This window comes from Dama dama, chromosome 3, assembly GCF_033118175.1.
Source record: "Dama dama isolate Ldn47 chromosome 3, ASM3311817v1, whole genome shotgun sequence".
Lineage (NCBI taxonomy): Eukaryota > Metazoa > Chordata > Mammalia > Artiodactyla > Cervidae > Dama > Dama dama.
Window position 1 is genome coordinate 69,974,629 of NC_083683.1, and position 20,548 is coordinate 69,995,176.

The 20,548-nt window shown below is 49.6% G+C and overlaps 2 non-coding genes across 2 annotated transcripts; one reads left to right on the forward strand and one right to left on the reverse strand.

Moving 5' to 3' along the window:
- Positions 1-8,397: 8,397 nt before the first annotated feature.
- On the reverse strand, positions 8,398-8,469 carry TRNAS-GGA (transfer RNA serine (anticodon GGA)). The gene has a single exon. It is a non-coding gene; the product is annotated as a tRNA-Ser (tRNA).
- A 9,755-nt stretch (positions 8,470-18,224) lies between these two features.
- Positions 18,225-18,327, forward strand: LOC133049590 (U6 spliceosomal RNA). The gene has a single exon (XR_009691407.1). It is a non-coding gene; the product is annotated as a U6 spliceosomal RNA (small nuclear RNA).
- Positions 18,328-20,548: the final 2,221 nt, after the last annotated feature.

A 20,548-nucleotide genomic window follows, 5' to 3' on the forward strand; every position in this document is an offset into this window, starting at 1 on the left:
GCTGGGGGAGAGGGCGGAGTGGGGAGGGAGAGGAGGGTCCTCACCGGCCTGGGCCCAGATCCACCCCTTCCCCAGCCTCCTCACAGGGCGCTTTGAGGACCCGCAGCTCTGGCTTCTCCAGCCTGTGCCCTCACAAAGGCCCCCTCTGTCCCAGCCGCCCGGGGAACAGGCCGCCCACCTCCTCCCGCTGCCCACTCCCCCCGCCACACACACAGGCACTTCCTACAGCGGCGGATTCCCAGCCGAGTTCCCGAAGACGTGCTGGAACAAAGGCTGCACATGACTCCGAGCGCCGGAGTGCCTGTCAGGGCCCGGGGAGTAATTATAGGGGGCACAGCCGCGCTCGGCGGCCACACCTGGCCGTACGGAAAACAGCACTTCTTCCTGTCAAGCCAGGGGGGAAGTTGAGAGACAGGGAGGCGACAAACCGCAATTTGAATCATTTGGAGAGAAGCTATAAATATAATAATGAGTCATTTGTAAAATATAATTTCATCCAAAAGCCTGGAAAAAATGGGAAAGAAGTTCTTATGCTATTTCAGGCTAAATCGTTCAAGGGTGTTCTGCCAGAACCTGGGGTGGGGACCCAGCTGCCCCCTGAGAGCTGGGCTGCCCTCCAGGCCCCAGCCCTTCTCCTCACGCCGCATGGCCTTGGACACCCCCTTCCCCAGTTCCCTTTGCAAATCCTGGGATCAGAATGTCGTGATGCAGAGTTCTCTCTCGGAGAGCTGATAAGAATCACAAGCCTTGCATCCAGGCTGTTCAGCTGAGAACAGTTCAGGGCAGCCACGCTGTTGTTTTTGGCAACACGTTCCCCAGCCTTGGGGGCCCTCAGCCTTGTGAGCACAGGGTGGCTTTTGCAGTGTGGCCCCCAGGTCTCCTCCAGAGCTCTGCGAAGCCTTAATTCCAGCCCTGGGCCCCAGCTGCTCACGGGGGAAAGTGGGACAAGCCTGAACAAGCCTCTGTCTGGGGGAGTGCAGTGAGGTCACCACTGCCAGTTCTGGTTACGGGGGGAACACTTTATTCTCTGTGTGACCTGAAGTAAATGACTTAACATCTCTGAGCTCAGTCACTTCATCTATTGGTTCAGTCACTCAGTCGTGCCCGACTCTTGTGGCCCCATGGACTGAGTCCACCAGTTCCTCTGTCCGTGGGATTTCCCAGGCAAGAATACTGGAGTGGGTTGTCGTTTCCTTCTCCAGGGAGGATCTTCCCAACCCAGGAACAGAAGCTGGGTCTCCTGCATTGCAGGCATATGAGGATATCCCTACTTCATCTACTACACGGGATTAATAGCAGTACCTTCCTCAAAGGGTTGTTGAGAAAATGAAATGAATGACTGTGTAAAGCACTCAGAAGAGAACCTGGCAGAGTGAGCCCTCAATAACGCCAGCTAAGATCCTGGTTATCGGTTCTCACCAGGCATGTTGTGCCGCAGGGGCCCCAGGAGAGAGACACCACGGTGTACAGGATCACCCCTGGGTGGTGGTGGGTAAATCAGGGTCGGAGCCCAGGGCACGGCCTTCAGCCATTTCATCATCTCAGCTTGCCCGTTGACCTGGGCAAACTCCTCAGTCTCTGTGGCTGGAGCACCCCCTCGCCCCTCCTCACGAGCAGCCTCGTCCCTGGACTGGACTGCAGGGAGTGTGCGGAGAGGAGGAGAGGACTCTGTCCTAGCATCCAGAGGCTGAAGCCAGCTTTTACCTGCGAGGGGAGCGTCTGAGTGCATGCTGCGCTCTCTCTCCTGTTCTCTTCCCTGTCTCCTCTTTTCTCCGCCGTCTCTCCTTCCCTCTTTGCTTACCTCCTCTTCACGCCAGCTCCCTCCGCCTTCCTACTCTTCCACCCCTAGGCAGAGCCGAGAGAGCGGAAGGAGGCTGAAGTGCTCAAAGCGTCTGTCTCCCCAATGCTTCTGGCGCTCAGACCTTGAAAGCCCTCAACCAGACGTCTTCCCCTGAGGTGGCCCCTCACACCCAGGGTGGCCAGAGGAGGCCAAGAGAAATAGTCTCCATGTCAGTATTCTGCGTTTTTCTTTCTCAGAAACCAGAGCACCCCCGCCAGCCCTAGCCTGGGGTAAAGGTCAGAGGACATGGGTGCAGCAAGAGTCATTCCTCCTGTACCTGCCAACTCTCCCCCTCTTCCCAAGAGGACGTGTCTTTCCCACTGCTGTGCCCACCTTCTCGCTCTTGCCTGGATAACTGTTTCTCCCCCCAGTCATTCCCTAGTAGATCTGTCAGTGTTCACGTTTCCCTAAGTGTATTATCTTTATTTTTTTTCCCCTTTCTAGTTAATTTGAATTAGGGATCTAAAGATCCACACAGGGGACTTCCCTGCTGGTCCAGTGCCTAAGACTCCACACACCCAATACACATGGCCTGGGTTCAATCCCTTGTCAGGGAACTAGATCCCATATGCCGCAACTAAGAGTTCACACGCCGCAACTCAAGATTCCGATTGCCACGATGAAGACTGAAGATCCCGCGTTATGCAACTAACACCTGGTGTAGCCAAATAAATATTTTATTAAAAAAAAAAAAAACAGACAAACACAGTGGTGTCATTGAACTTGTTCCCCTTTCCCTTATATATCCTATAAGTTGATAGCTAGATTTTTTTATTGTTTTGTTATTTATTTATCTGGTTGCACCAGGTCTTGGTTGTGGCTGTGGGCTCTCGTTCCCCGACCAGGGGCTGAACCTAGGTCCCCTGCACTGAGAGCACGGGCGTCTCGGCCGTTGGACCCCCAGGCCAGATTCAGGTTTGATTATTATTACCTCTTTTTGTTTCTGTTGTTTGACAGGGTTATTTCACATAGGTGGTGAAGTGTGCCTCTGTCAACATGTATATCTGGTTGTGTCTCTTTGTGGGACTTCCCAGGCGGCACTAGTAGTAAAGAATCCACCCGCAATGCAGGAGATGTAAGAGATGCAGGTTCGATCCCTGTGTCTGGAAGATCCCCTGGAGAAGACAATGGCAACCCTCTCCAATATTCTTGCCTGGAGAATCCCATGGACAGATGAGCCTGGAGGGTTATAGTCCATTAGGGTCACAGAGAGTCAGACACAAGTGAACTGCCTTAGCACGCGGCATGTCATATTGTCAGCCACTGTTCTTCATGGCCTAGATCCATTATTTCAGCAGGGCTTTCAAAGTTGTGATACTCTAGTTATAACATTTGGAGGAGGCAATGGCACCCCACTCCAGTCCTCTTGCCTGGAAAATCCCAAGGACGGAGAAGCCTGGTAGGCTGCAGTCCATTTGGTCGCAAAGAGTTGGACACGACTGAGCGACTTCAGTTTCACTTTTCCTTTCATGCATTGGAAAAGGAAATGGCACCCCACTCTAGTGTTCTTGCCTGGAGAATCCCAGGGACAGGGGAGCCTGGTGGGCTGCCGTCTGTGGGGTCACACAGAGTCGGACACGACTGAAGCGACTTAGCAGCAGTAGCAGTTATAACATTCCTTCTTCATTTGGTAATTGGAACATCTCATTTCTACCACTCTTAATTGTCTTGTATAGATCCACACTCCTACATAGTATAATTCTCCTTCTGCTTGAGGGACTTATGTCAATATTTCTCACAGTGCAGTTCTGCTGGTGATGAATCTTTTCATATTTTGCCTGAAAATGTTCTCATTTCACCATAATTTTTTAAAAATATTTTTGTTGGGTATAGAATTCAAGGGTGACAGTTTCTTCTTTCAGTGTTTGATGATGTTGCTCCACTGACTTCTGGCTTTCACTGTTTTTAGAAGAAGTCTGTGAGCTCATTTGGGGTTGTGTCTATATACCTTTGCATCGTTCCTGGTGTCTGGCATACAGTAGGTGCTGAATTAAAATTTTAGGAAAATGAATAAAGAGAAATCTATGATCACTTGGCCGTGACCAACCAGGACCATATGCCATACTCGTGACTGGTATGTACTTCAGACTTGTCATAAACAGTGGGCACCAACTGTAACAGCTGTCCTCTGGGCACGTCCCTCTTCCTGAGCTGAGCTGGCAGTGTCCAGAGCACTCCCAAGAATGTGGCTTTAAATATCCTGACCTTGACAATTCCAAGGCCTTTGATGGAGGGTGTGTAGAGTTGAGACACATGAGTCACTCAAGGTGCCACAAAAGTGTGACTGCTCCACTGAGGCTCTCAGAATGCTCCTTGTCCTGAGGTGTGGTGGAAGGAAGAAAATAAACATGGAGAAGCCTAGTAAACACTCCCCAACATTCGACACATTGCTCCTTCCCACAGATGTGTCCAGAACTCTCTGCCTGAACAAGGGACCCTGGGTGTATTTGCTGGCAGCTCAGTATCTGGATAAGGCCACCCCAATAGGTGCAAAGCAGGAGCAAGCAGAGTCAAGGGCCAGGGGAGCAGGGACACAGCGCCCATCAGTCTCTGGGATCAGGGTCTGCATACTTCCCAAATCCACGCTGGCTCTGGATACCTGTGCTTTTCCGGTCGAGGGGGCATGTCTCTGCCAAGCTCCCCTTCCGTGCCCGACACAGTGCTAGACACTATAAGGACAAAAGGAGTCCTGCTGTCACTAAGGAATTTCATCATTTCCCTAAATGCAATTTCTCCCAAAGTGAGGTTTCCCAGTCACCTGCATGTGAACTATCAAGAACATTTGTTAATAGTGAAGATGCCTGAGCTCAATCTCCGACAGAAGGGATCATATTCTTTAGGAACGAAGCCCAAGAATTAATACTTTTTTTGGGGAGTGGGGGAGGGAGCCATACCATGAGGCTTGTGGGATCTCAGTTTCAAATCAGAGATCCCAGAGATGGAACCGGAGTCCCCCACAGTAGAAGCACAGAGTCCTAACCACTGGACCACCAGGAAATTCCCAAGAACTGACACTTTTAATAAATTTCTTATATACATAAAAGTGTAAGAAATACTGCTGTAATGTTTTATCCCTATGAAGTTTCATTCACTGTATTTGGACACCTAGGAAATTCCGTTAGAGTTGAAGTCTCTGGCCATTGGCATCTGGGCTCAGAGTTTCTTTGGCACTCTATAGGCTTCCAATCTACTTGCTTCTGATGGATTCTGTGAACTAGTACCTAAAACAGAAAGTCTTGCTGAGACTAGTCTCTGGGTCTGACGTCTAGTGCAGGTATTTCTTTAAGCAACAAACCTCAGTGCTCTCCCAGACTCTCAGCCTTACCTCGGATACCTATACCTTAGGACAACAGGAGAGGCACCCCAAGTCTGGTCCTTGCCTGTAGGCCATATCCCGTGTACATATCAAGGGAGTGAAAACCAGGAAGCACTCAGGAACGGCCATGTCCCAGTCTCGTCTCCTGTGATGTACACCTCATCCCTGCTTCCACTTATACTCAGAGACTCTGGGGCAAAGCTTCGGGGATTTTACAATTCTGCCAGTTTCCAGAATCTTAGCCATTTTCTACCATAGGCAGAAAGAGCTTCTCTTAGCAAAGCTCTATTTTCTTCCTTTTCTCTTTTTGGGTAGGCTAGTTTGAACATAAGTTTACCTTTTTATAGGACTTTACTAATAGCAACGAGAAGGAGCCAACCCCATCCAACACACTGCATTTCTTTCCTAAGTAATGTGCTGCTATAACCACAGCAGGCATGTGAGCTGCATTCCAAGGCACAACAGGAAACTATGTAACTAGCTGGATCGGATTGCTAATTTCTCAACCCAAGATAGAGGGGTTATTACTGCCCTTCATCTTTCCTCTTTGGTTGAATCACTTTGGGACTGAACCATTTGTGTGGCCTCTTACTCATGGCTTCCCTGGTAATTCAGATGATAAAGGATCTGCCTGTAATCAGGAGACCCTTCGATCCCTGGGTCAGGAGGATCCCTGGAGAAGGAAACGGCAACCCACTGCAGTATTCTTGCCTGGAGAATTCCGTGGACAGAGGAGCCTGGCGGGCTACAGTCCATGGGGTCACAAAGAGTTGGACACGACTAAGCAACTAACATGCATTACTCATGGCACTAATTGCTGTACTAGTTAGGACTCTTCAAGTTGGAATAAACAAAAATCCAACTCAACTGGCTTAAACAATAAAGACAATTTACTGGCTCACCTTACTCTAAAGTCCAGAGGAAGAGCTGGCTCTGAGCAAGGCTTGACGCAAGGGTTCATACCGCGTCACCAAAGACTTCGCTTCCCGACTCTGTCACTCAAGCCTTTCATGGTGGCTTCATCACCATGTTTCATACAGTGGCCTTCCATCAGCTTCAGGCTCAGAGTTATAAAATGGTCACAGCAATTCCAGACGCACATCCTCATGCTAGTGACTGCTTTACCAGTCCTGAGACTCACACTCTCATTCACTGGAAATGGATCAAATGCCCATCCCATCCCTGAGTGCCTCCTATCTGCTCAGCTGCTCAGTCGTGTCCAGTTGTTTGTGACTCTACGGACTGTACTGGTTTTTCCAGTAGTCATGTACAGAACTGGGGTTTGGATCATAAACAAGGCTGAGCGCAGAAGAATTGATGCTTTCAAATTGTGGTGCTGGAGAAGATCCTTGAGAGTCCCTTGGACTGCAAGGAGATCAAACCAGTCCATCCTAAAGGAAATCAACCTTGGATATTCATTGGAAGGACTGATGCTGAAGCTAAAGCTCCAAAACTTTGGCCACCTGGTGCAAAGAGCTGACTCACTGGAAAAAACCTTGATGCTGGGAAAGATCGAAGGCAAAAGGAGAGGAGGGCCGCAGAGGATGAGATGGTTAGATAGCGTCACCAACTCAGTGGACATGCATTTGAACAAACTCTGGGAGATAGTAGAGGATGAAGGAGGCTGGCATGCTACAGTCCTTGGGGTCACAAAGAGTCGGACATGACTTAGCGACTGAGCAACAACAGCAAGGCGTGCCTGAACCAGCCGCTGCGGCCAGTGTGCTGAGTGGCTGAGGGATAGCGGGATAAGAGCCCACCCCACCCAAATCCCAGGTCCGAGAATGGACAAAACCCTCTAAAAGGGAGCCAGGTACTGTGAAGGAGTTTACAGCCAAATGCAGAGGGCAGCAGACCTCTGAATGGTATTACCAAAATGAGGTTAGGACTGTAACGTGAACCGGGGGGAATAAAAGAAGGTGCACCTACGTCTGCCCGGAGAAATTTAGAAAGACTTCTCAAATGTTGGCAAGGATGTGGAAAAAAAGGGTGCAGCCATTATGGAAAACAGTAAGGAGGTTCTCTAAAAACTAAAAATAGAACTATCATATGATCCAGCAACTCCACTCCTGGGCATATATCCAGACAAAAGTAAAAACAGTGATTCAAAAGGATACATGCATCCAATGTTCATAGAAGCACTATCTAGCTAAGACATGGAAGGAACCCAAGTGCCCACCAACAGGCAACTGGCTTAAGAAGATGTGGTATAAATTATACAACGGAGTATTACTCAGCCATAAAAAAGAATAAAATATTACCATTTGTTGCAACATAGATGGACCTAGAGAATATTATGCTTAGTGAAATGTCAGACAAAAAAAGATTGTAGGATATCACTTGTAAGTGAAATCTAAAAAAACAATACAAATAAATGTTTATGCAAGGCAGAAATAGACTCCTAGGCATAGAAAACAAACTGACAGTGAAAAGGGGAGAAGGCAGAGGGGGGATATAAATTAGGAGTATGGGATTAACTATTAGATAGATATGAATTATTATATATAAAATAGATAAACAACGAGGCTATCCTGTATAGCACAGGTAATTACCCTCATTATCTTGTAATAACCTGTAATGGAACATAATCCTCAAAAATACTGAATCACTATGGTGAACACCTGAAACTAACACAGTATTGAGAATCAACTATTCTTCAGTAAAAAGATTAAACTTAAACCTACAAGACCTCGTTGCCTATATTTGTCACGGTCAGCCTGTCTCTTTGACAGGTTTCATGGACACAATACTTTCTTGGTTTTCCTCCTACTTCCTGGCTGCCAATTTGTCTCCTTTGTTAAATTAAGTTAATGGTGTTGAAACTGGCAATGAGCTCATAGGAGGGTGTGGTAGTATTTTATACCTCTCTGGGTTCTACACCTCCCCAAAAAAACTTTTGAAGGACTTTTTTTTTTTGGCCTACTCTTGGGACTGACTGAAATCTCAGTTCCCTGACCAGGGTGGAACCCAGGCCCAGCAGTGAAAACACCGACTTCTAACCAATAGACAGCCAAGGAATGTCTCAGAAGAATAACTTTTATTTTTATCCTGTGAAGGGAATAGAAAAAGTTCATTGATTATAATAGATATACATTAATGTATATCTATTATAGTAAAGTCGCTCAGTCATGTCCAACTCTTTTCGACCCCATGGACTGTGTAGCTTATCAAGCTCCTCAGTCCATGGGATTTTCCAGGCAAGAATACTGGAGTGGGTTGCCATTTCCTTCTCCAGGGGATCTTCCCAACCCAGGGGTCGAACCTGGGTCTCCCGCATTCCAGGCAGACGCTTTACCATCTGAGCCACCAGGGAAGCCCTATATATATTAACATACAATATATAATATATATACATAAATGTATATGTAATTAATGAAAATTAATTTCCTTGGAGGAGAGCCGTTTTACAGTGCTGTGTTGGGCTTCTGCTCTACAGCAAAGTCAATCAGTTTTCTGTATCCATGAACCTCCTCTTTTTTGGACTTCCTTCCCATTTTGGTCACCACAGGGCCTTGAGTTCCCTGTTCTACACAGTAGGTACTCACTCATTATCCTAATTACCCATTTTCTACATTGTATCAATAGTGTATACATGTCAGTGACTTCCCTGGTGGTCCAGTGGTTAAGACTGCCTTCCAATGCAAGGGGTGTGGGTTGGATCCCCAATTGCAGAGCTGAGATCCCATATGCCTCAGCTAAAACAAAAAAAAAATCAAAACATAAGTCAGAAGCAATACTGTAACAAATTCAATAAATACTTTTTTTTTCAGTTGTGTGTATATGTCAACCCCAAGGAGATCCAACCAGTCCATCCTAAAGGAGATCAGTCCTGAGTGTTCATTGGAAGGACCAATGTTGAAGCTGAAACTACAATATTTTGGCCACCTCATGCGAAGAGTTGACTCATCTGAAAAGACCCTGATGCTGGGAAAGATTGAAGGCGAGAGAAGGGGACGACAGAGGATGAGATGGTTGGATGGCATCACCGACTCAATGGACATGGGTTTGGATAAACTCTAGGAGTTGGTGATGGACAGGGAGGCCTGGCGTGCTGCGATTCATGGTGTTGCAAAGAGTCGGACAGGACTGAGTGACTGAACTGACTGACTGACTGTCAATCCCAATCTCCCAATTCATCCCACCCCCAAAATAATTTTTAAATGAAGTTTCTCTTCTCATCCCTTCCCTTCTCCATTTGCCCCAGTTGTTCTTGAATGAGTGCAAAAGCGCACATAAGCATTGCCTGGGAATCTTGCTAGACTCTTGCTCTCCTGGCCCTGCCTGCCCCCAGCCCTGCTATCTTCTTGACCTTATCTCTGACTGTGGCCTTATGCTGACATCACTCCAGCCACTCCAGCCTTCCTATCTGTCCTCAAATACACTGGGAAGCTCTCTATGACCTTTGTACTTGCACGGTCACAAACAGCAGGATCCCCGCTCAAATACCACATCCTCAGAGCAGTCACTCTGAAACAGTGTGCACACACGCACATGTTCAATCACACGGACCTGTTTTATTGTCTGCATAGCATTTAGTATTTACTAGCCAAAATTCTCTGGTCCTCTTGGATTTTGGTCCACTTGTTTCCTATTGTTGAAGCCCTCCTAGAAGTTGAGTTCCTATTTACTGCTTTAGGGGCTTCCCTGGTGGCTCAGAGGTTAAAGCATCTGCCTGCAATGCAGGAGATCTGGGTTCGATCCCTGGATCAGGAAGATCCCCTGGAGAAGGAAATGGCAACCCACTCCAGTATTCTTGCCTGGAGAATCCCACGGACGGAGGAGCCTGGTAGGTTACAGTCCACGGGGTCGCAAAGAGTCAGACACGACTGAGCAACCTCACTTTCACTTTACTGCCTTATCCCAACTCCTGGCAGATTCAAACTCCTTGATAAAGGGAATTCCCCGTGGTCCAGCGGTTAGGATTCGGTGCTTTAACTGTCCGGGCCTACGTTCAATCCCTAGTCAGGGAACAAAGATCCCACAAACCTCTCCGTGTGGCCGAAGGGGAAAAGAAAAACCTTCTTGATAAATATTTGTTGGTTGAATGAACAGATTTATGCCTGCGGAACTCAGGAGAGGGGGCTGGGGGTGTGAATTTTGGAGATGGCATCACAACAGTAACAGCTGAAACCATTCCATGAATTGGTGTGCCCAGTGAGGGTGGGCAGACATGAGGATGACCAGAATAGAACCTAGGAGATGTCTACCGAGTGGGAAAAAGGGAAAGATGCCTGGGAGGGAAAACAAGAAGTGGCCACAGAGGCTGCAAAGCAGCACTGGAGGAAGACTCGGCCTAGAAACCCCGGCAGAAAAGAGTTCTGGAGCAGGAAGTGGGGGACACGCAGAGCAAAGAAGCAATTGACTAGCAAGGTGCCCGCTGGATTCTGGCCACCGGAAGTTACTGGTGAACATCCAGTTCCCAGAAAAGGAGGAGCAACTGACAACCCATGGACGTCATTGGATAAATGCCCTACCTCCTGCAATACGGAGGGACAATTCCAATGTCCCTCAGAGGGTCCCAAGCAGCACTGAGCCCCACGGTGACAAACTCAAAAATAAGTATGCCCTTTATTGGTTTGTCTTCAAACCTTTCCACTACCCTCTCTTCTGCTCCCTGGGAACCCCTGCCATGTAAACCATTAGCATTTGAATCCTTTCTCAGGCTCTGCTTTCAGCGAAATTCACATCCATTTCTCATTTCTCTTTCAGTTTTTCAGGAAGAGAACAAGACTTTCCCTTACATCTCGCGGTTCAGAACTGGACCATGTATGTGCCCATGCATAAACTCATCATTGAGCCCAAGGAAAGGGGATGGCTGTGATTGGTTTAGACCAGTCATGACCCATTCCCTGGGGCTGGGCACAACATCCGTGGAAAGCATCAAGCTACAACCCAGCTCCGTCTCCAAACCATCATGATTCCCACGACTAACGAGTGCGAGGCCCCTCACAAGGATGGCACATCTTAACCCCCACACATTCCACCCTTCACCAACCTGCACCAACCACAGCTATCCATAGCTAGGCACTGTTGGGCATTCCGTTCACACCTGTGTTCTGCAGGGCACCACGCTAACTGCTTGGGGCCTGAATACAAGCACCATGAAATAGAATTCCTGACCTGAAGGGCTGTATCATCCAGACACATTATACACACAGGACGATGAAGCAGAAATATGGACATCAGCACAGTTGAGTCTAAACCACAGGGGGAAGAGTTATCAGAATAGATCAGGTTATGCTGAAGAAACGAACACCCCCTCTGGTTTATTTGTCCTGCAATAGCCAGCCCTCACAGTGGACAGAAGGTTCTGCTCCATGGCATCGTGCTCACACCAAAACCCAGCCTGAGGAAGCAGCTGATATGTGGATATTGCTGAACCAGAGGGAAAGAGAGCTCGAGAGGGTTTTGAATTAGCAGTTGAATTCTTGGCCCAGAAGTGAGATGTTTGACTTCCACTCTCAACCCATTGGCTAAAACTGGTCACATGGCCCCATCCAGCCTCAGAGAGCCAGGAAAGTGAGAGCCTACCATATGCCAGAAGGCAGAGAGGCAGAGATATTTGGTGAACAGTGCAAAGACTTCCAGAAAGCATGACGGCAGAATGGCACTTGAACTGAGCTTTGAAAAATAATTTAGTCTTAAATAGATGAAGGGGAGTGGGGAGGACCTGCCTAACAGAGCTGTAGAGGAGAAGGTATGGAGTCTCATGAACGGAGAAGTGTGGTAGGCTACAGTCCATGGGGCCGCAAAGAGTCGGACTCAACTGAGCGACTTCACTTTCTTTCTTTTATGGAGGTCTCAAAGTGCCTAGCAAATGTGAGCAAAGTCAGGCTTCGTGAGGAGAGAGAATGAAGCTGGGGCTGAGACTAACAGGAAGGCTGGGTTTAGACTCTGAAGGTCTTTGAGTATCAGAATATGGGTTTTATACTCCTGTAGATTATTGGCAATGAGGAGCTACCCAAAGATGTTTAATCAGGTAACTAACATGATCTTATTTGTGTTCTAGGAGGATAACTTTGGTAGAAAAACTGGAAGGAGCTTGGAAGGGAGAGAAACCAAAGCCTGGGAGACTATAGGAGGCTGCGGCATTAGTCCAGAGGGAGAAGGTGAGGTTGAAGCAAGGGCAGTGCTGAGAAGATGCGCAGGAAGAGACACTGCCTGGCTAGAAAGGATGACTGCCTTTTTTATACAAGGGCAGAGAAAATAGCGTAACAGTCCCCCATATACCGTCACCCAGCTTCAACTGTTCTCCACACATGGCCAATTTTGCTTCATCTACGCCCCAACCTCCCTGCTTCAATCCACTCAATTATTTTAAAGCAAATCCCAATTACCATATTATTTCACCTGTAATTTCTTCACTATGTGCCCTAAAAGATAAACAGTCTTTTAAAGAGTAGCTACAATACCGTTATCACACCTAAAACATTGACAATAATTACTTAACATTATCAAATATCCAGCCAGTAGCAGAATTTTCTTGATGGTGTCTTTTTTTCTTCCAGTTGGTTTATCTGAACCCTGATCCAAATAAGGCCCACACACTCCATTTTGTTCTATTTCTCTCTCTTGTCATTTACCCGCGGAGGATTCCGGGTCATTTGCATCCTACAGAGTTTGTGAAACGCTGGGTTTTGTCCTCCCGTCATCAGCATCCTTGTTTGCCTGCTGCATTGCCTGTGAACTGGTGGCTGGGTCTAAAACGTCTCCCCCTCCAACAGAAGCAGAGGGAGGAGAAGGGAAGGAGAAGTGGGTCATTATTTACACAACACCTACTGTATGCCAGGCACTGAGTGGGTTCTGTACCGATGATCTATTCTGTTATGAAGATGATCTCATTGCATCCCCACCTCAACCCTTGGAGATGAGTACGCATGATCACTGCTTTGACAGGTGAAGAAACTGGAACTCAGAGATGTTAAGCAACCTACTCATTTCGCAGAGCCAGGAAATGGAGGAGATGGATTGGAACCTGGTTCTGTTTGACTCCAAAGCCCCTTCTCTTTCCACCACCCCAGGGTGGGGAAGGGGCTTGGCCCACAAGTGGCCGTCAGGAAAGAAACCTAGCTATCCTGACTCCCAAGAGAATTTCCATTTTAGTCGTAGACATCGTGACTGGTGACATGCCGGGTGCCTTCCGTACATCAAAGTACCTAAACGATGGATGCACCATTAGCCCCATTTTACAGGTGGGGAAACTGGGGTCCAGAAAGGGTAGGTGACCTGCCCTGGGCACTGAAGTTGGTGAGCAGAATGCATCATTATTCTCATTTTACTGGTGGGGAAACTGAGGTCCAGAAAGCATAGGCAGCTTGCCCTGGACACTGAAGTTGGTGAGCAAAGTCAGGATCCACTCCTAGGCTGGTCTGACAGCAGAGCCCATGCTTCCCATGGCTGCTCCCCTGTGGGAACACCTCCAGCCTTCCTGGTGGCCATGGCAGGATGGAGCTGCATGCCAAGGCAGGGATCAGCAGGCCGCCTTTCCTGTCCAGAGCCTGGAGAGTGAGCTCTCACTGTTGGCCTAGAGTGGAGCTACTCCTTTCTATCACATGCCCCCACCAGGGATGGCATAGGCTCAGCTCACAGCAGTGAGGCAGTGAGCGAGGGCTGGCCGCGCCAGCCCCATCAATCTTGGTGGCGTGGACTCCCTCCTAGAGCTTTCTCACGAGGCCCCACTCCCTGCTGTGGTGGAGCAAGGATCCAGGAGGAGCCCGTTCAACGGAGAGCTGGAGGCCACGCCGAGAAGCCCTGAGAGCCCTCTTCCTCCCCAGAGCTGTTGCGGACAATTGAGAGAAAAACCGGGACATTCTCCCCACCAGGGTATTTTGTATGCTCTGCACTTGCTGCTGCATTTCCTTCATCTAAAAGCTCTAAAATTTCAAATAAAAAGGTACAATGAAAGCAGCAGCAGGATAAATAGCCACAGTGATCTGAGCTGAAACCCTGCAAGCTTTATTCACATCTTTAGAAAAACTCTGAAGGCTCCTAGTAGCAGCTGCAGTACAAAGCCTCACACTTTAATTCTAAGGCTGCCAGAAATAGGTCTGTCAGGCCTGAAATATCACTGCATTTCATTACTCTTAAATGTGCATTACCATCTCTGTCTCATTACCAGCTGGGGGGTATTCTCCAGACCAACTCCGGAGAGAACTGGGAATCTGGGACTTGTGGGGAAGGGGAAGATTGAGTTGGAGCTAGGACATGGGGATGGGAGGGGAGATCCAGAGGCTTAAAACCTCACGAGAACACAGATCAGATGAAGAGCCACAGAAGTGGAGGCTGCTGTTATTAACATGGCCCCATCAGGCAGGCCCTTGGGAGAGTGTGATGTCACCAAGCTGGGCGGTGAAGCCGGGAGGAGACAGGGAAGAGGCAGGCCGCTGGGGCGGCTGTTGAGCCAATAGTGGGGCCCAAAGTGGAGGGTAAAGGGCACCAACCCAGGCCTTCGCGCCTGGTGGCAGGTAGGGACAAGTCAAAGGCAGATGAGGCCATCAAGGCGGGGGGAATCTGAAAGCACAGGCACAAAGCAGCCAGTGACAAATCCCGGAGGGAGATGGCTGCTGGAGATGTGGAAGTTTGGAGCTGGGAGAAATCTGCATGTTTATCATAATACTGACACTCAGGGTGGCTCTGAATAATTCAGTAGGCGCCGTGATCTCGTGATCTTGTTACCGTGCGTGTCCCTGGGGTACAAAGAGAGAGGGGATGGATAGGCCCAGGCCGGCTGCCGACGCCTGGCTTTCTGAAAGGGCATGACAGATGGGCCAGCGCTGGCCACCACCCAGTCACGCTTTGCACGGTGATTGGTTTTCAAAGGAGAACAGGGTTTGTGAATGGAGCCAGCTTGTTGCTTGCTGCCTTCAAATGGACGCTGCTGGGTCGCGTGGCCAACCCGGGCCCCCTTATGAATGGGGCATCACCAGTGGGTGGTGAACAAGCCAGAGGTGACTCCCCGTCCCCTCCCCCTGGCCCTGATGAGGCTGAGGCAGAAGGAAGGGGGAGAAGCACCCCAACCCTTCTGTCTGCTGACAAGTTTAACCCTCTGTCAGCCCTCCTCTGTGCTAGCCCTGTAACAGCTGCTGAAACAAGTTCAGTTGCATACACACCAAAAAAAGTTAGGATGAAAGTTTCTTTTTCTATCGTGTAAAGAAGTCCAAAGATAATCAGAGATCTAGGCCCCTTGCATCTGCTGCTCTGCTGTCCTTAATCCTAACATACCACTCCTGGCCCAACACGGCTGCTCATACTCCAACATCACGTCCACATTCCAGCCATCAGGAGAAAAGATGAGAAGGGGCCCAGGGCATATGCCAGTCTTTTCTTTTCTTTTGTGCAGTTTCCCAGAAGCTGCCACACAAAAGCTTACACTTACTACACCAAAACTTAGTTAGATGTTTATACCTTGCAAGAGAGGCTGAGAAATGTGTTCTTTGTTTTATTTGGCTATGTGTTTCCTGGCAGATAATTCATGGTTCTATTCCATTTCTGCATATCTTGCAAGTGAAACACTGATTGTCCGTTTCAGATTACCATTTCCAGGATATAGTGAAAATCCATGGAAGGTATAAGATGCCTTCCTCCAGAGGGAAAGGCAGGCACAGTGCCTGTTATAAAAGATTTGGGTTCCCCAAGTTCGGATTCCTCTCCTGAAATGCAAGCCACTGTGTGTCCAGGCATCATCACCTGGCTATCTTTGTGAAGCCATATGGGAACTAAGGCCGATACTCCTCTGTGACTACTGCTGTAATAAACTGTCCTTCATCTCTGACCCAGGAGTCTCCGGTGCCCAGCAGCTATCACAGGGACTAATTCTCTAGCTTGTAAATAGAATAAAATCTCAGATCCTCACAGTTCTTGACAGCGTTCAGCTAAGAATCAGGGATTCTGTGGGGCTGATTACTAGATACCACTCCCAGCTGCAAAAACTGTCCACACGGGTGTTTCCCGGTATCTCTGCCCCTCCCACAATCAGAGGGAGTAGCCTTCAGGTGAAATTCTAGCCACTTCCAGAATTCAAGCAGGTTCCAAAATGTCCAAAGTCAGAGGTGCTAAAACACATGCTCCCCTCTGAGAGTTCTCTGAGGGCCCCATGGACCTCCTTGTCCCCGCATGATCTGTTCTCAGATGCCAGGAGGACGCTGGATGCTGCTCTGGCCTTTCCATCTGGAATGACTTGATGACCTTCCCTCAGTTCCCTGAACCAAACTGCCTCCTTCTCCACCCTTCACCCCATTTCCTTCAGAGCCCCTCCTCCCCGCTACCCCACCCTCCCACCAGGGTCTCCCAGGTCAGGGCCCCCAACCTACCCGAGGGAGCTACAACACTCAGTCGGCCCGTTCTGCTGCTGTCTCCCTGCCCTAAGACAGTTCTCCTCTGGACAGTGAAGCTGGGGGTCCAGCCGGCCCATCTGTGCAACACCCCATCCCCAGCCCCTACATCTGTCTGATGAACAGGCCCCTCAGCTTCCCTGCCCTTCCTCCTGCAAGCGGGGGTCTGAAGTCACCCTTAACCCCTCTCACCTCTCGCTGCTGCCCCACCATCCGATCACGAAGCCCTGCCTCTTAAGTTTCTCTGGCAGCTGTTCCCTCTGCCCTAAACCCCATTGCTTCTTATCTCTCATCGCAGCCGCCTACCAGGTGCCCTCAACCTCCAGTCCAGGATCCACAGAGTGCCCAAGTGACCATTCTAAGAAGTAAACTGATTCACAGCCTCAGTCCCGCTGAACAAGTTTCAAATGCCTCACCATGGCACCTGAGACCTGACTGTTCCACCCATCCCAGTTGCCTTTCTAACCACCCTCTCCTAAACTACCCGATGGCAAGCCACGCCAGGCTACCCTGCAGCTCCCCCAAAACGCCCTATTCTCAAACACCCCAGCAGAGTCACACCTTCTCTCAGTCCTCCTGGGAATGCCCTTCTCTCCTGTCGCTGCCCGCTTCCTGGGCACCTGTCACTTCCTGTCCATCTTTCAAGACCCAGCCCCAGCATGACTTCACTTGAGGAGCTGGCCCTATGCTCCTCCACAAACCCAGCAGCTGGGCTCTTCCCCTTGTGCCGCCAGACAACAGCGCACACACTGTCTCCATGCACACATGTCCCCACATATGCAGTTATTTCTGCACATTGTCCCTTCCTCCAGATAGTAAGATCCTGGAGAGAATGGACGAGAATTGTTGTCTTTGTGACCCAGTCATGCTCAATAAATCCTGGCTGACCAAAGAAATAGATTGTCCCTCACTTCAGAGCTTCTCTGGTGGTAAAGAACCCACCTGCCAATGCAGGAGATGTAGGTTCAGTCCCTGGGTCAAGAAGATCCCCTAGAGAAGGAAACGGTAACCCACTACAGTATTCTTTCCTGGGAAATCCCATGAACAGAGGAACCTGATGGGCTACAGTCCACGGGGGTCGCAAAAGAGTCGGACACACTTTAGTAACTAAACAACAACAACGCTCATTTCACTCATCTCAAATCCAAGGCTTGCTCAATGATGGGCTGTGGCCAAGCAACACAGTTCAAGAGAGACAGATCTCCCTGAGAGTTTCAGGCTGGAAGACAACTCTAGGATGGAGAAAGAGGAACAGTGAGGCTGGGGAGAGGTGGAGGGGGGATTGCCCCTCATGAAAACTAGGAGTGCAGCTAAGTAATGAGGGGCATAGAGAAGAGTCAGGTCTCAGAGGAAATGTAGACCTGGAGCAGCGTGGTCATTCTTTGGCAGGTACGAGCATGGTGGAGGGAAGGAGACAGGAAGTGGAGACCCAATGAGGTCTGGATTTGAAGCAGATGCTGCTGGAGGCAGCAGGCAGACGCAGAAGGGATCCCTTAAATAGCGCTCTCAGGAAATCCAGGGCTCAAAGTATTTCTTTGGCCCCCAGGACAGGGAGCTCAGTCCAGTGTCAGGAACAACAGTCTCCTGCCTCACTGCCTGGGAAGGAGACCCTACACAATGAGATATGGCTTATGTATTAAAAAGCTTCACACCCTAAATGCAGTGTGATATCCCTGACTGGATTTCAGGACAAGAGAAAAGGACAGGAGTGGAAAACGTGAAATCCTAAAGAAGTCGAGTGCTCGCTTCGGCAGCACATATACTAAAATTAGAACGATACAGAGAAGATTACCATGGCCCCTGTGCAAGGATGACACGCTAAAGAAGTCGATACTTTGTTTAATAGTATCCCGCCAGAATTCATTTCTTCATTTTGACAAATGAACCACAGTTAGGTAAGTTGCTAACTTTAGGGGTAGTTAGGTAAAATAAAGAGTATTCTGGAACTCTCTATAATACTTTGCAACTTTTCTGTAAGTCTAAACTTATTTCAAATATATTAAAATAAAACCCCAAAAAATCTTTAAAACGCAAGTTCAAAATTTAAGAGGCAGAAAGAGAAAGCAAAAGTTTAAAGGGAAGGTAAAGGAGCAAAGGTCCTTACACAAAAGGCTCTGGTTTTCCCAGCGGTCGTGTGCCGATGTGAGAGTTGGACTATAAAGAAAGCCAAGCGCCGAAGAATTGATGCTTTTGAACTGTGGTGTTGGAGAAGACTCTTGAGAGTCCCTTCGACTGCAAGGAGATCAAGCCAGTCAATTTTAAAGGAAATCAACACTGAATATTCATTGGAAGGACTGATGCTGAAGCTGAAGCTCTAATACTTTGGCCACTTGATGTGAAGAACTGACTCCTTGAAGACCCTCGTGCTGGGAAAGTTCGAAGGCAGCAGAAGAAGGGGATGACAGAGGACTCAATGGACATGAGTTGAGCAAGCCCCAGGAGATGGTGAAGGACAGGGAAGCCTGGTGTGCTACAGTCCACGGGTTCACAAAGAGTAGGACACAACTGAGCAACTGAACAACCACAGAAGATGCCAAAGGGCTTCCCGGGTGGCCCAGTGGTAAAGAATCCATCTGCCCAGCAGGAGGCCCAGGGTTCGATCCCTGGGTCAGGAAGATCCCCTGGAGAAGAAAAGGGCAACCCACTCCAGTATTCTTGCCTGGGAAATCCCACTAACAGAGGAGACTGACCGACCACAGGCCATGGGGTCGCAAAGAGTCAGCCACAACTTATCAACTAAACAACAACCAAAGGTGCAAAAAGTGGGACTTAACGTTTAATTCTTAGTTAGAAATCTGAAGACCTTGACTGTATACATTTATCCACTCAACAAACTCTTACTGAGCATCTGCTATGTGCCAAGCATTGTTTTCAGAGTGGGGGATACAGCAATGAACAAAATTGAGCGAATCCCTGCCATCGTGGAGCTTACATTTTCAGTGCATCTGGAGCTTACTCTGCCTAACCCCACTCTACCCTACAGGCTCCAACACTCGGCTCCTAGGACTGAAAAGTGGGCCCAATTCCTCCTGGAGTGACATCAGCGTCGTAGGAAGGGCTTTGTTTGACCAGCAAGGGTCAGGAGGCCTGAGGTGGCTCCAAACTGGACGCTGAGTTGGCCTACTTTTGGCTTCTGACTAGAGATGGAACCACGTGCCTGCCTTTTCCCTTCTGTTACAGGAGCGCAGCAGGAAGCAACCAACTTTCTGCCGGAGATACGTGAAGTTCAGTGGGCGCGATGAAGGCACTTGCACTAATATGATCGTTGCAACTATTTAAATTAAGACTAAGACGTGGGTTAGGACCTCTCTTCTGTAATTATTACAAACCCTCCTCCTTCCGTCGTCGAAGAACTTTCGGAAGTGGAGTAAAAAGTCGAGGCAAACATTGCATGCTCAGCGCGCGCAGGGCTCCAGACTGGGCGGTCAGCCTGGAGGATCAGCTCGAGGATCAAGGCCAGGGTCAGGCCCACGCAGCCGCTGGGTCCTCAGGCGGTCCCGGCGCTGCGGGCAGGAAGCGCGGAGCGGTCCCCGGCCTGCGCCCCCGCCCGCGCCGGCCTCGGCTCCCAGGGGCGGGGGCGGTGGCGCCGCGCTCGGGGCGAGCACCGCGGCCAGGTACCAGAGATCGGACCGCAGCCCTTCGGACGCCCACGCCGGCGAGCTGGGCCGCGCCCCGCGAGGGGCCCAGCGCAAGCCTCCCCGCCTGGCTCCGGCCCAGCCGCCTTCGGAGGGAAAGTTGTTGCTCAACCCTGAGGAATGCGGAGCCGCGGCGGCGGCGGCGGCGGCGGCGGGAGATCACAGCGACGGCCGGCGGGGGACCGCGCTGGGGCGGCGCGCGGCACACTTGGCCCCGACGTAAACCGCGGGCGCACCCCGGGGCTCCAGCGGGGCCACGGCCGGTGGAGGGGGTGACAACCATGTGGCGCAGCGTGGGGCTAGGATGGCCGGGCCGTTTGGGAAGAGCGGTGGCAGAGGCAGAGGACAGAGACGAGAACTTCCCACCGAGAACTCCGGGAAGGCAGAGGTTTTTGTCATGATCTCGATTAGTCTCCCACGCCTGCAA